Consider the following 15363-nt stretch of genomic DNA (forward strand, 5'->3'; position numbering starts at 1 on the left):
TTTAGCTTCAGCGTCTTCATCTGTGCCTCTTTCAGAGTTCCTGTGATTTCGATCATTTTTATATGCAGTGTTTTCTCTTTGAAACACGACGAGTTTCCAGCTTTACAGTTTTCCTTCCTGCTTTTCTGTGACTTCCTTCCTTTCTGCGCTTCATAGCTTCACCTCCTGGTCGCGCCCGTACGACACCACAGTCTGAATGAACCTTTCTATGGGTGTCTCACGGGCTTCTAAACAAACGTAAAACCTGGAGTTTGGGCGTCTGGAGACTGAAAATCCTGACATGGCAACTACCGCGCCATGAGACACCTGTCAATCAAGGTAAAAACACGCCCCCCCCCCCCAAAATACGTAAAACTTTTAATACTTTAAAATCTCCTTAATTTTCTGCACTCAGACTGATGCGAGAAGCTGCATGGAGCCAAACACACAAGTCCTGTGACCGCGACGGTCTGTGAGTGGACGAATTTATGACCACGTGAACACGTTTGCAGGATGGCGTCCGTGTTCATTTGCAGTTTATCTGGCCCTTTGAAGGGCCCCATGTTTCTGTGTCTATGTGACTAGTGGGTATTTTTTGAAGAGTAAGATCTTTTTATGTTTAACCAGAAACAGTCGTTCTATCGCTCTTATCTAAGCCACCAGACTCCATTGATAAAAACAAGAATTTTACCTCTACAGCTGCCTTGGTTGGTTAGTTATTGTTATTTTGTAACCTTGTTGTTTATGTTTGTTTGTGTGATTGTGTGACTTTTGGTGTTTTAAAGAGTTAAAAGAACCAAAGTCACACAATAACACAACTACTCATTAAGCGAGACTGCGAGAGGTACCGCAGAGAGGTAAAATTACTGTTTTTATTAATGGTGGCTTTAGCGACTGTTTGTGGTTTAACAATAAGGATCTTAACTCTTTAAAATAAGGTCTCTCTCTGTAGGGATCCTTTCCATAATGTTGTCAGACATTTATAGATCTGTTTCGCTGCTGCTGACTGCAGCACGCTCGCTCAATACTGGACCAAAAAGTGTTGTCCCAATAAGTCACATAAACACAAAACATGAGAAAATAAGAAACAGAATTTAAGCTCTGACACACTGAGCCGTAGTTTTTTGAACAGAACGCTCACAGAACCTGAACTTTCCCCACATCATTTAAATTAAGATTTATAAACTTCAGCATTGAAATGTCTCGAGCATCGTGACACATTCAACGCTTTGTTCCTGCTAATCATTTTAAAACTGTCTTCCCCTGAGAAGAAAGAAGCCGAGATGTTTGTCTTGACTTTGGTATCTCGTGTGTCCTGTGTAGGTGTGATATAATATAACGATATAATATGCAATTATTGCCGTGTATGCTGTTTGTTCTGAGAGGCTGGTTGTTGTTTGTGGTGCTTTGTGTAACTCACGCTGTCCCGCGAGCACCGCCGGCGTCCACACTGATGCACTTTGGCCGTCTGTCGTCTCTGCATGGTGTCATTTGTTTTAAAGGAAAGCCTGAAACCGAGCTGACTTCGCCTTGCTACTTAAATATCTCTGAGGACTTTAGGTTCGTTCTCTCTAAACTTTACTACCTTTCTGCAGGCGGTCACATGTATGTTAACGACCGCCGTCCGTGCATGAAGAGCACCTCGATGTTAAAATGGTACGACGTCTTTATCAATATCATGTAGGCACCGTTTTGGAGGAAAAGCTTGTAGTCACCACAGATATATATTCTTTTTTCTGTTCTTCACTTATTTTGAGGAATGCAAAGAGTATTTATTAAAAAAAGCAATCACATCAAATGTAACAATAAATGATTTTATACTTTTTGTGTCCGTGTTTGTTATTCTGTTTTTGCAGTTTCGTCCTGACCGGCAATGGTTCTCAAAGTGGGACCTCCAGGGGTTCCCCAGCAAAAAGGGGAGTACAGTGACCGAATGTGTCACTACTTTGGTCATGGGTTTCAGATGGGGGGGACCCAAGTCCTATCAGAGGGGGGACCCAAGTCCTATCAGATGGGGGGGACCCAAGTCCTATCAGATGGGGGGACCCTGGGACAAAAGTCCTATCAGATGGGGGGACCCAAGTCCTATCAGATGGGGGGGACCCAAGTCCTATCAGATGGGGGACCCTGGGACAAAAGCACTATCAGATGGGGGGACCCAAGTCCTAGCAGATGGGGGGGACCCAAGTCCTAGCAGATGGGGGGACCCTGGGACAAAAGCACTATCAGATGGGGGGGACCCAAGTCCTATCAGAGGGGGGACCCTGGGACAAAAGCACTATCAGATGGGGGGACCCAAGTCCTATCAGAGGGGGGACCCTGGGACAATAGCACTATCAGATGGGGGGGACCCAAGTCCTATCAGATGGGGGGGACCCAAGTCCTATCAGATGGGGGGGACCCAAGTCCTATCAGATGGGGGACCCTGGGACAAAAGTCCTATCAGATGGGGGGGACCCAAGTCCTATCAGATGGGGGACCCTGGGACAAAAGTCCTATCAGATGGGGGGACAAAAGCACTATCATTTGGGGGGGACCCAAGTCCTATCAGATGGGGGACCCTGGGACAAAAGTCCTATCAGATGGGGGGACCCAAGTCCTAGCAGATGGGGGGGACCCAAGTCCTAGCAGATGGGGGGGACCCAAGTCCTATCAGAGGGGGGACCCTGGGACAAAAGTCCTATCAGATGGGGGACCCTGGGACAAAAGTCCTATCAGATTGGGAACCCTGGGAAAAAAGTCCTATCAGAGGGGGGGACCCTGGGACCCAAGTCCTATCAGATGGGGGACCCTGGGACAAAAGTCCTATCAGAGGGGGGACCCTGGGACAAAAGCACTATCATTTGGGGGGGACCCAAGTCCTATCAGAGGGGGGACCCTGCGATCCAGTCCGCGACCTTCAGATTCTGTCGGTAAACCTCGGGAGCAGATTGCCAAGATTGGCAGGAGGGCGAATCGAAGCCAACACGGGCCCAGTTATCCTTCATTATACACGGTCCTGCTGTTGGTAGGAGACAGGTTGTGGTTTTTGGTGTCAGGGACCTTCAACACGTTTGTCAGAGACCTGAAGGATCAGCAGGAACATCATGTTCACACTGAAACATGACCTCTGTCACCTCCCTGTTCCTCGTCAGTCTGCACTGATGAAGAAACAGGAACTATATAATAAATTATAGTAAAACAGGGAGGATAAATATTCAGATCAGTTTCTGTTCAGACTGAAGTGAATTTTACCTGCTCGTCTCTGAAGCTCCCAGCTGGACTCTCCTTCTGGATCTTTTCCAGACCAGCAGGGAATCCCTGAACCTGAAGCTGAACCCCTCTGCAGCTTTCTGCAGAGCTGTAGCTCCCTCCCTCCTTTCCTTTCTCTCCACCCTCTGTTCTCCTCCCTTTCTCCCTCCTTTCCTCTCTGTTTCCTCCCTCCTTTCCTCTCTCCCCCCTCCCTTTCTCACTTCCTCCCTCTCTGTCTCCCTCTCTCCCCACCCTCCGTTCTCCTTCCTCCCTCCCTCCTTTCCTCTCCCTCCTTTCCTCTCTCTCCCCCCTCCGTTCTCCTTCCTCCCTCCCTTTCTCCCTCCTTTCCTCTCTGTTTCCTCCCTCCCTTTCTCCTTCCTCCCTCCTTTCCTCTCTCTCCCCCCTCCGTTCTCCTTCCTCCCTCCCTTTCTCCCTCCTTTCCTCTCTGTTTCCTCCCTCCCTTTCTCCTTCCTCCCTCCTTTCCTCTCTCCCCCCTCCCTTTCTCACTCCCCCCCCCTCCCCCCTCTCTCTCCTCCCTCCCTCCCCCCCTCTCTCCTCCCCCTCTCTCTCCTCCCTCCCTCATTTGATGTTCTGCATTGCAGTGCCAGACCTCCTCCCCCTCCTCTCCTCCTCCAGGTTGATCTCTGCAGCAGTGAACAAACAGCAGGGCGATCCTCTCAGCCTGAGACCAAACATGCTCCTCCTCCTCCTCCTCCCCTCTGTGCTCTCCTGCAGCCACAGCGCCCTCTACTGAGCAGACAGAGACACTACAGCCAGCTGCTCCTCAGCACCTGTGTACTTTTACTACTGATACAAAACTACATGAAGCTGAGAATACTTCAGTACTTTTACTGCTGATACTTTAACTACATGAAGCTGAGAATACTTCAGTACTTTTACTGCTGATACTTTAACTACATGAAGCTGAGAATACTTCAGTACTTTTACTGCTGATACTTTAACTACATGAAGCTGAGAATACTTCAGTACTTTTACTACTGATACAAAACTACATGAAGCTGAGAATACTTCAGTACTTTTACTACTGATACAAAACTACATGAAGCTGAGAATACTTCAGTACTTTTACTGCTGATACTTTAACTACATGAAGCTGAGAATACTTCAGTACTTTTACTGCTGATACTTTAACTACATGAAGCTGAGAATACTTCAGTACTTTTACTGCTGATACTTTAACTACATGAAGCTGAGAATACTTCAGTACTTTTACTGCTGATACTTTAACTACATAAAGCTGAGAATACTTGTGTACTTTTACTGCTGATACTTTAACTACATGAAGCTGAGAATACTTCAGTACTTTTACTGCTGATACTTTAACTACATGAAGCTGAGAATACTTCAGTACTTTTACTGCTGATACTTTAACTACATGAAGCTGAGAATACTTCAGTACTTTTACTGCTGATACTTTAACTACATAAAGCTGAGAATACTTGTGTACTTTTACTGCTGATACTTTAACTACATGAAGCTGAGAATACTTCAGTACTTTTACTGCTGATACTTTAACTACATAAAGCTGAGAATACTTGTGTACTTTTACTGCTGATACTTTAACTACATGAAGCTGAGAATGCTTCCTCCTCCTTACTTAACACGTACTAAACCTGAAGTTTCCCTTCATCTTGATATCAGGATGTATTTTCAGCTACAAATCACTGTTGCTGGAACCTTTAAAACAGCTTCACGCTGCCTGCAGGTGACGTAGAGGTGAAACTGCACCTTAACAACAACATGGAGCTGAATTCAAAGCCACACAGCGGAGAGACGGTAAGACAAACTTTTACTGTCGTGTTTTTAAAGTTTACACATCGGTGTCTGTTTCTAGGTTTTTCCAGGTGTTGGCCACTTCTATTCAGAGATGCTCTCAAGTCTCTGAGCTAGAGTCCAAGTCAAGTCTAAAGTCACTGAGCTACACTCCAAGTCAAGTCTCAAGTCTCTGAGCTACACTCCAAGTCAAGTCTAAAGTCTCTGACCTAGACTCCAAGTCAAGTCTAAAGTCTCTGAGCTAGAGTCCAAGACTAAAGTTACTGAGCTAGAGTCCAAGTCATGTCTCTGACCTAAAGTCCAAGTCTAGTCTCAAGTCTGTGACCTAGAGTCCAAGTCAAGTCACTGAGCTAGAGTCCAAGTCAAGTCTAAAGTCACTGAGCCAGAATCCAAGTCAAGTCTCAAGTCTCTGAGCCAGAGTCCAAGTCAAGTCAAAAGTCTCTGAGCTAGAGTCCAAGTCAAGTCTCAAGTCACTGAGCTAGAGTCCAAGTCTCAAGTCTCTGACCTAGAGTCCAAGTCAAGTCTCTGAGCTAGTGTCCAAGTCAAGTCTCAAGTCTCTGAGCCAGAGTCCAAGTCAAGGCTCAAGTCTCTAAGCTAGAGTCCAAGTCAAGTCTCAAGTCTCTGAGCTAGAGTCCAAGTCAAGTCTAAAGTCACTGAGCTAGAGTCCAAGTCAAGTCACTGAGCTAGAGTCCAAGTCAAGTCTCTGACCTAGAGTCCAAGTCAAGTCTCAAGTCTCTGAGCTAGAGTCCACGCCAAGTCTCAAGTCTCTGAGCCAGAGTCCAAGTCAATTCTAAAGTCACTGAGCCAGAGTCCAAGTCTCAAGTCTCTGACCTAGAGTCCAAGTCAAGTCTCAAGTCTCTGACCTAGAGTCCAAGTCAAGTCTCAAGTCACTGAGCTAGAGTCCAAGTCAAGTCTCAAGTCACTGAGCTAGAGTCCAAGTGAAGTCACTGAGCTAGAGTCCAAGTGAAGTCACTGAGCTAGAGTCCAAGTCAAGTCTCTGACCTAGAGTCCAAGTCAAGTCTCAAGTCTCTGAGCTAGAGTCCAAGTCAAGTCTCTGAGCTAGAGTCCAAGTCAAGTCTCAAGTCTCTGAGCCAGAGTCCAAGTCAAGTCTAAAGTCACTGAGCTAGAGTCCAAGTCAAGTCTCAAGTCTCTGAGCTAGAGTCCAAGTCAAGTCTAAAGTCACTGAGCTAGAGTCCAAGTCAAGTCTCAAGTCTCTGAGCTAGAGTCCAAGTCAAGTCTAAAGTCACTGAGCTACACTCCAAGTCAAGTCTAAAGTCTCTGACCTAGACTCCAAGTCAAGTCTAAAGTCTCTGAGCTAGAGTCCAAGACTAAAGTTACTGAGCTAGAGTCCAAGTCATGTCTCTGACCTAGAGTCCAAGTCTAGTCTCAAGTCTGTGACCTAGAGTCCAAGTCAAGTCACTGAGCTAGAGTCCAAGTCAAGTCTCAAGTCACTGAGCCAGAATCCAAGTCAAGTCTCAAGTCTCTGAGCCAGAGTCCAAGTCAAGTCAAAAGTCTCTGAGCTAGAGTCCAAGTCAAGTCTCAAGTCACTGAGCTAGAGTCCAAGTCTCAAGTCTCTGACCTAGAGTCCAAGTCAAGTCTCTGAGCTAGTGTCCAAGTCAAGTCTCAAGTCTCTGAGCCAGAGTCCAAGTCAAGGCTCAAGTCTCTAAGCTAGAGTCCAAGTCAAGTCTCAAGTCTCTGAGCTAGAGTCCAAGTCAAGTCTAAAGTCACTGAGCTAGAGTCCAAGTGAAGTCTCAAGTCTCTGAGCTAGAGTCCAAGTCAAGTCTCAAGTCTCTGAGCTAGAGTCCAAGTCAAGTCTAAAGTCTCTGAGCTAGAGTCCAAGTCAAGTCTCAAGTCTCTGAGCTAGAGTCCAAGTCAAGTCTCAAGTCTCTGAGCTAGAGTCCAAGTCAAGTCTCAAGTCTCTGAGCTAGAGTCCAAGTCAAGTCTAAAGTCACTGAGCTAGAGTCCAAGTCAAGTCTCAAGTCTCTGAGCTAGAGTCCAAGTCAAGTCTAAAGTCACTGAGCTAGAGTCCAAGTCAAGTCTAAAGTCACTGAGCTAGAGTCCAAGTCAAGTCTCAAGTCACTGAGCTAGAGTCCAAGTCAAGTCTCAAGTCTCTGAGCTAGAGTCCAAGTCAAGTCTCAAGTCACTGAGCTAGAGTCCAAGTCAAGTCTCAAGTCACTGAGCTAGAGTCCAAGTCAAGTCTAAAGTCACTGAGCTAGAGTCCAAGTCAAGTCTCAAGTCTCTGAGCTAGAGTCCAAGTCAAGTCTCAAGTCACTGAGCTAGAGTCCAAGTCAAGTCTAAAGTCACTGAGCTAGAGTCCAAGTCAAGTCTCAAGTCTCTGAGCTAGAGTCCAAGTCAAGTCTCTGAGCTAGAGTCCAAGTCAAGTCTCAAGTCTCTGAGCCAGAGTCCAAGTCAAGTCTAAAGTCACTGAGCTAGAGTCCAAGTCTAAAGTCACTGAGCCAGAGTCCAAGTCAAGGCTCAAGTCACTGAGCTAGACTCCAAGTCAAGTCTAAAGTCACTGAGCTACACTCCAAGTCAAGTCTAAAGTCACTGAGCTACACTCCAAGTCAAGTCTAAAGTCTCTGACCTAGACTCCAAGTCAAGTCTAAAGTCTCTGAGCTAGAGTCCAAGACTAAAGTTACTGAGCTAGAGTCCAAGTCATGTCTCTGACCTAGAGTCCAAGTCTAGTCTCAAGTCTGTGACCTAGAGTCCAAGTCAAGTCACTGAGCTAGAGTCCAAGTCAAGTCTCAAGTCACTGAGCCAGAATCCAAGTCAAGTCTCAAGTCTCTGAGCCAGAGTCCAAGTCAAGTCAAAAGTCTCTGAGCTAGAGTCCAAGTCAAGTCTCAAGTCACTGAGCTAGAGTCCAAGTCTCAAGTCTCTGACCTAGAGTCCAAGTCAAGTCTCTGAGCTAGTGTCCAAGTCAAGTCTCAAGTCTCTGAGCCAGAGTCCAAGTCAAGGCTCAAGTCTCTAAGCTAGAGTCCAAGTCAAGTCTCAAGTCTCTGAGCTAGAGTCCATGTCAAGTCTAAAGTCACTGAGCTAGAGTCCAAGTCAAGTCACTGAGCTAGAGTCCAAGTCAAGTCTCTGACCTAGAGTCCAAGTCAAGTCTCAAGTCTCTGAGCTAGAGTCCACGCCAAGTCTCAAGTCTCTGAGCCAGAGTCCAAGTCAATTCTAAAGTCACTGAGCCAGAGTCCAAGTCTCAAGTCTCTGACCTAGAGTCCAAGTCAAGTCTAAAGTCTCTGAGCTAGAGTCCAAGACTAAAGTTACTGAGCTAGAGTCCAAGTCATGTCTCTGACCTAGAGTCCAAGTCTAGTCTCAAGTCTGTGACCTAGAGTCCAAGTCAAGTCACTGAGCTAGAGTCCAAGTCAAGTCTCAAGTCACTGAGCCAGAATCCAAGTCAAGTCTCAAGTCTCTGAGCCAGAGTCCAAGTCAAGTCAAAAGTCTCTGAGCTAGAGTCCAAGTCAAGTCTCAAGTCACTGAGCTAGAGTCCAAGTCTCAAGTCTCTGACCTAGAGTCCAAGTCAAGTCTCTGAGCTAGTGTCCAAGTCAAGTCTCAAGTCTCTGAGCCAGAGTCCAAGTCAAGGCTCAAGTCTCTAAGCTAGAGTCCAAGTCAAGTCTCAAGTCTCTGAGCTAGAGTCCATGTCAAGTCTAAAGTCACTGAGCTAGAGTCCAAGTCAAGTCACTGAGCTAGAGTCCAAGTCAAGTCTCTGACCTAGAGTCCAAGTCAAGTCTCAAGTCTCTGAGCTAGAGTCCACGCCAAGTCTCAAGTCTCTGAGCCAGAGTCCAAGTCAATTCTAAAGTCACTGAGCCAGAGTCCAAGTCTCAAGTCTCTGACCTAGAGTCCAAGTCAAGTCTCAAGTCTCTGACCTAGAGTCCAAGTCAAGTCTCAAGTCACTGAGCTAGAGTCCAAGTCAAGTCTCAAGTCACTGAGCTAGAGTCCAAGTGAAGTCACTGAGCTAGAGTCCAAGTGAAGTCACTGAGCTAGAGTCCAAGTCAAGTCTCTGACCTAGAGTCCAAGTCAAGTCTAAAGTCACTGAGCTAGAGTCCAAGTCAAGTCTCAAGTCTCTGAGCTAGAGTCCAAGTCAAGTCTCAAGTCACTGAGCTAGAGTCCAAGTCAAGTCTCAAGTCACTGAGCTAGAGTCCAAGTCAAGTCTAAAGTCACTGAGCTAGAGTCCAAGTCAAGTCTCAAGTCTCTGAGCTAGAGTCCAAGTCAAGTCTCTGAGCTAGAGTCCAAGTCAAGTCTCAAGTCACTGAGCTAGAGTCCAAGTCAAGTCTAAAGTCACTGAGCTAGAGTCCAAGTCAAGTCTCAAGTCTCTGAGCTAGAGTCCAAGTCAAGTCTCTGAGCTAGAGTCCAAGTCAAGTCTCAAGTCTCTGAGCCAGAGTCCAAGTCAAGTCTAAAGTCACTGAGCTAGAGTCCAAGTCAAGTCTCAAGTCTCTGAGCTAGAGTCCAAGTCAAGTCTAAAGTCACTGAGCTAGAGTCCAAGTCAAGTCTCAAGTCTCTGAGCTAGAGTCCAAGTCAAGTCTAAAGTCACTGAGCTACACTCCAAGTCAAGTCTAAAGTCTCTGACCTAGACTCCAAGTCAAGTCTAAAGTCTCTGAGCTAGAGTCCAAGACTAAAGTTACTGAGCTAGAGTCCAAGTCATGTCTCTGACCTAGAGTCCAAGTCTAGTCTCAAGTCTGTGACCTAGAGTCCAAGTCAAGTCACTGAGCTAGAGTCCAAGTCAAGTCTCAAGTCACTGAGCCAGAATCCAAGTCAAGTCTCAAGTCTCTGAGCCAGAGTCCAAGTCAAGTCAAAAGTCTCTGAGCTAGAGTCCAAGTCAAGTCTCAAGTCACTGAGCTAGAGTCCAAGTCTCAAGTCTCTGACCTAGAGTCCAAGTCAAGTCTCTGAGCTAGTGTCCAAGTCAAGTCTCAAGTCTCTGAGCCAGAGTCCAAGTCAAGGCTCAAGTCTCTAAGCTAGAGTCCAAGTCAAGTCTCAAGTCTCTGAGCTAGAGTCCAAGTCAAGTCTAAAGTCACTGAGCTAGAGTCCAAGTCAAGTCACTGAGCTAGAGTCCAGTCAAGTCTCTGACCTAGAGTCCAAGTCAAGTCTCAAGTCTCTGAGCTAGAGTCCACGCCAAGTCTCAAGTCTCTGAGCCAGAGTCCAAGTCAATTCTAAAGTCACTGAGCCAGAGTCCAAGTCTCAAGTCTCTGACCTAGAGTCCAAGTCAAGTCTCAAGTCTCTGACCTAGAGTCCAAGTCAAGTCTCAAGTCACTGAGCTAGAGTCCAAGTCAAGTCTCAAGTCACTGAGCTAGAGTCCAAGTGAAGTCACTGAGCTAGAGTCCAAGTGAAGTCACTGAGCTAGAGTCCAAGTCAAGTCTCTGACCTAGAGTCCAAGTCAAGTCTAAAGTCTCTGAGCTAGAGTCCAAGTCTAAAGTCACTGAGCTAGAGTCCACGCCAAGTCTCAAGTCTCTGAGCCAGAGTCCAAGTCCATTCTAAAGTCACTGAGCCAGAGTCCAAGTCAATTCTAAAGTCACTGAGCCAGAGTCCAAGTCTCAAGTCTCTGACCTAGAGTCCAAGTCAAGTCTCAAGTCTCTGAGCTAGAGTCCAAGTCAAGTCTCAAGTCTCTGAGCTAGAGTCCAAGTCAAGTCTCAAGTCTCTGAGCCAGAGTCCAAGTCAAGTCTCAAGTCACTGAGCTAGAGTCCAAGTCAAGTCTCAAGTCACTGAGCTAGAGTCCAAGTGAAGTCACTGAGCTAGAGTCCAAGTCAAGTCTCTGACCTAGAGTCCAAGTCAAGTCACTGAGCTAGAGTCCAAGTCAAGTCTCAAGTCTCTGAGCTAGAGTCCAAGTCAAGTCTCAAGTCTCTGAGCTAGAGTCCAAGTCAAGTCTAAAGTCTCTGAGCTAGAGTCCAAGTCAAGTCTCAAGTCGCTGAGCTAGAGTCCAAGTCAAGTCTCAAGTCACTGAGCTAGAGTCCAAGTCTAAAGTCACTGAGCTAGAGTCCAAGTCAAGTCTCAAGTCTCTGAGCTAGAGTCCAAGTCAAGTCTCAAGTCTCTGAGCTAGAGTCCAAGTCAAGTCTCAAGTCTCTGAGCTAGAGTCCAAGTCAAGTCTAAAGTCTCTGAGCTAGAGTCCAAGTCAAGTCTCAAGTCTCTGAGCTAGAGTCCAAGTCAAGTCTCAAGTCACTGAGCTAGAGTCCAAGTCTAAAGTCACTGAGCTAGAGTCCAAGTCAAGTCTCAAGTCTCTGAGCTAGAGTCCAAGTCAAGTCTCAAGTCTCTGAGCTAGAGTCCAAGTCAAGTCTCAAGTCACTGAGCTAGAGTCCAAGTCTAAAGTCACTGAGCTAGAGTCCAAGTCAAGTCTCAAGTCTCTGAGCTAGAGTCCAAGTCAAGTCTCAAGTCTCTGAGCTAGAGTCCAAGTCTAAAGTCACTGAGCTAGAGTCCAAGTCAAGTCTCTGACCTAGAGTCCAAGTCAAGTCACTGAGCTAGAGTCCAAGTCATGTCTCTGAGCTAGAGTCCAAGTCAATTCTAAAGTCTCTGAGCTAGAGTCCAAGTCAAGTCTCAAGTCTCTGAGCTAGAGTCCAAGTCAAGTCTCAAGTCACTGAGCTAGAGTCCAAGTCTAAAGTCTCTGAGCTAGAGTCCAAGTCAATTCTAAAGTCACTGAGCTAGAGTCCAAGTCTAAAGTCACTGAGCCAGAGTCCAAGTCAAGTCTAAAGTCACTGAGCTAGAGTCCAAGTCTCAAGTCTCTGAGCTAGAGTCCAAGTCTCAAGTCTCTGAGCTAGAGTCCAAGTCAAGTCACTGAGCTAGAGTCCAAGTCAAGTCTCAAGTCTCTGAGCTAGAGTCCAAGTCAAGTCTAAAGTCTCTGAGCTAGAGTCCAAGTCAAGTCTCTGAGCTAGAGTCCAAGTCAAGTCTCTGAGCTAGAGTCCAAGTCAAGTCTAAAGTCACTGAGCTACACTCCAAGTCAAGTCTAAAGTCTCTGACCTAGACTCCAAGTCAAGTCTAAAGTCTCTGAGCTAGAGTCCAAGACTAAAGTTACTGAGCTAGAGTCCAAGTCATGTCTCTGACCTAGAGTCCAAGTCTAGTCTCAAGTCTGTGACCTAGAGTCCAAGTCAAGTCACTGAGCTAGAGTCCAAGTCAAGTCTCAAGTCACTGAGCCAGAATCCAAGTCAAGTCTCAAGTCTCTGAGCCAGAGTCCAAGTCAAGTCTCAAGTCTCTGAGCTAGAGTCCAAGTCAAGTCTCAAGTCTCTGACCTAGAGTCCAAGTCAAGTCTCAAGTCTTGAAGAGTTATTTTAGATCTTTAAGTAAAAGTACTAAGGGGTGTGTATGTGCAGTATATAGCCTTTGTGTATAAATAACCACATTGTATATTTTGTTTTACCATATTTTAATACACAGTTATTTTTCGGTTAAGTTCTGAGTGTGTAGCATGACGGGACTACACACTCAGTATTGTATAATGATAAATAAAAAACTTTGTACCTTATATTACTACAGTGTAAAATAATAAAAACTGCATTCAAAGTATTACAGTGGCTTTAAAATATTCTCTAAAGTCCCAAAAGTAAAAGTACTCACAATCCAGAATGCTCCATTTCAGAATAATCTTATATTACTGGATTATTATTATTGAAGCATTCATGTGCTCATCACTTTAATGTTGCAGCTGGCGCTCATTTTAATGACTTTATATTCAGTTTTCTTCTGACGTATAGTGAAGTAGATGTATAAATATTCAGTACCCCAAAATTGTACTTAACTACAGTACTTATAGTAGCAGCAACAAATAGGCGCTCCTCCTCCCCCCTTTTCCCAGTCAGTGCAGTCTGCTCCCTGATTGGCTGTGTGTCCGGGGATCACTCGTTGCCGTTTGCAGTCAGAAGTGCTGAGTGGACCCTCCTTTCTAAAGCACCCCCCTCCCCCGACTCCTCCTCCCCCAGGCCGGTTCATGGCCTCCTATTATTTAGCAGATTTTGTTTGTGCGTCCCGGCTGAACCTTCTAGTGTGAGCGCTAAAACTGCAGCAGGGATCATATATGTGCCTCTGCAGGGACGCGGGGGCATAACCTAACAAATGTGTGGGGTCAATTGGTAAGGACTGCTTTCTGTTGTGTTGGCTGTGCCGAGGTAGAGAGGCGGCTAAGTGGTGTGCTGAGAGGTGTGAGAGGGTGGAGGTGATGGGGAGCTCGGATGTGGATCACATCGACCGGGACTCCAGGTTCCACTTTTAACTAACAGCTAACTTTGACGCTGGATATATTTCAGAGCCTCGCAGTGAGAACTTGGAGTCTTGATGAATTTAAGGCAAGTGTTTTGGTTCGTCGGCGCCGTCTCGGCTTGGTAGCAGCTCAGTTCTCTCCTGGCGAGTGTTGTGTGAAAATAAATTTCTCCCTCGGATTACTACATTTTGGGATGAATGGTTCTTTTCATGGGAGCGTTCGTGACGTTGCTCTGATGGTGATCTGCCAGCGTGTTTGTTGGGTGACTCAGATATTAAGAGCGAGCTCCTCTCGCTAGCTGCTGCAGGCCGGACGAGGACGATGTCAAAGTTACCTGGTTCCTCTGACTTGAAGGACGCCGGCGACCGGTCAGTAACAGAAAACATGTCTGCTGAGGAGGAGGAGGTAGCAGGGTTGGGTAGAGGGGGGGAAACAACTAGAACCTGACAAGACAAACAACAGGGGGAAGAAAACAGCCTCTACGCCAGGAAGGGGTGATTTATAACGAGGAGTTTTAAATTGAAGGGTAAGCTGCCGAAACTGCTTCTATTAGATCTGCAAAGAAAGACGAGAAGATTTCTCGAGGGGGAAAAGAAAGTTAAGGACCAGGACACGAAGACCGGACAAAAGAAGAGGAAGCGTGAAAGGTTAAAGTCGAGGTCATTCCTCGAAACCATCTTCCAAGGAGCTGAAGACGGTTTAAAGATCCTCAAGATGGATCTGAAACCTCCAGGAGCAAACCATGAGGACAATGAAGAGGGCTACAGGGGGGGAGGAGGGTGAGGGGGGGCAGGTTCAGCTACACAAACAATGTTCCCCTCGGTACATTAAACATCGAGCCCCGCGGGCGACAACAATGGCGTCAGCAAGGCCCTTCCACGTCTACGTGTTGCTAGATCTCTCTCTGGCTGGGTTCAGTGTGCTCGAACAGCACAAAGTGCAAACAATCGAGAGGGTTTTTTCTCTTCTGTTTCCATCGCGCTCAGCAGGTCGCAGCTCCTATAAAGACACAAAGGCTGCAGCTGCCGCGGCGGCGTGGCACGGCGCTCCTGCAAGGCTGACTGATGGTCAAAGAATGTGAAGCTGGCGTCTGAAGGCGGCTAAAAACAAAAAAACGCTTGCTATGGTGCTTCGGTGAGGAGTGTTAGTGGTTGAGGTACTGTCCCGCTTCCTAATCCGGGCTTTATCAGGCGAGGGGAGGCTGAAGCTGCGAGAGCTGTGGCTGTGATTGGTCAGTCAATTTTTGGCTGCAAGGCGTTTGAAATCCCGGATTCAGATTGAAAAAGTGGTGACGTCAACAAAGGTCGCATCTGCGAAATCTGCTGAGACTTTAATGATTATTTGGTGTAAAATATTTTCCACTTGTTGAGCTGCTGCAACGATCGTTGTTAAACGTTGTTTAATTAGTCCATCGGATATTAATTTCAACCATTGTAGCTTATTAATTTAATATTTGCTGCTTCTGCTTCTCATATCCGCCTGTACATGTAGTAAATGTTTAAGTTTTGGATGAAAGGACGTCATAGTTATCGACTAATGAAATGTAACAGATTATTACTGACATGATGATCAATGGAAAATTGTTTTGCCGAGACTCTACGTCGCCACCCTGAATGTGGATCGTGTTTCCTGGTTTTCAGACCAAACAATTACCTGCCTGATTCATTGATCATGAAAAAATCATCATATTTGTCGAACAAGCTTCTTTTCCTGGTTTGTTCGTGTCGTCCATCTTATTACAGGATCTCTTACGGTTTATCACAACTTGGGCCGATTCTTTATGATCTTATTGGACTCATCAAAGGTAGCTGCTGAGATCTGAACAGACAGTTCGGGTCGTAACTTTACTGTCCGACCTCGTTTCTGAGTTTAAAAGCAGACGTCGGACGACTGACTGAACATATAGCAAATTGTAATCTGTTTGAAAAGAGAATACACCGATCAGCCATAACATTATGACCACAGACAGGTGAAGTGGAAACTGATTACCTGGTCACCTGTCAGGGGGCGGGATCTATCAGGTGCAGCAGGTGAACGTCATGTCCTCAGAGTTGATGTGTTAGAAGCAGGAAAAATGGGCAGCGTGAGTATTTGAGCGAGAAACTGTGATGGCTGACGCCTGGATCAGAACATCGCTAAACTGGCGCGCAGGAGTCAGTACCTGTCAGAAGTGGTCCGAGGAAGGAGAA

The 15363-nt window shown here is 46.3% G+C and overlaps 1 pseudogene; it reads right to left on the bottom strand.

Moving 5' to 3' along the window:
• Positions 1 to 3013: 3013 nt before the first annotated feature.
• LOC119899931 overlaps positions 3014 to 15363 on the bottom strand; it is a 68513-nt pseudogene continuing 56163 nt past the window's right edge.

The sequence above is a fragment of the Micropterus salmoides genome, unplaced genomic scaffold (assembly GCF_014851395.1).
Source record: "Micropterus salmoides isolate LMB-PRFRI ecotype aquatic unplaced genomic scaffold, ASM1485139v1 Ms_hic_scaffold_12, whole genome shotgun sequence".
Lineage (NCBI taxonomy): Eukaryota > Metazoa > Chordata > Actinopteri > Centrarchiformes > Centrarchidae > Micropterus > Micropterus salmoides.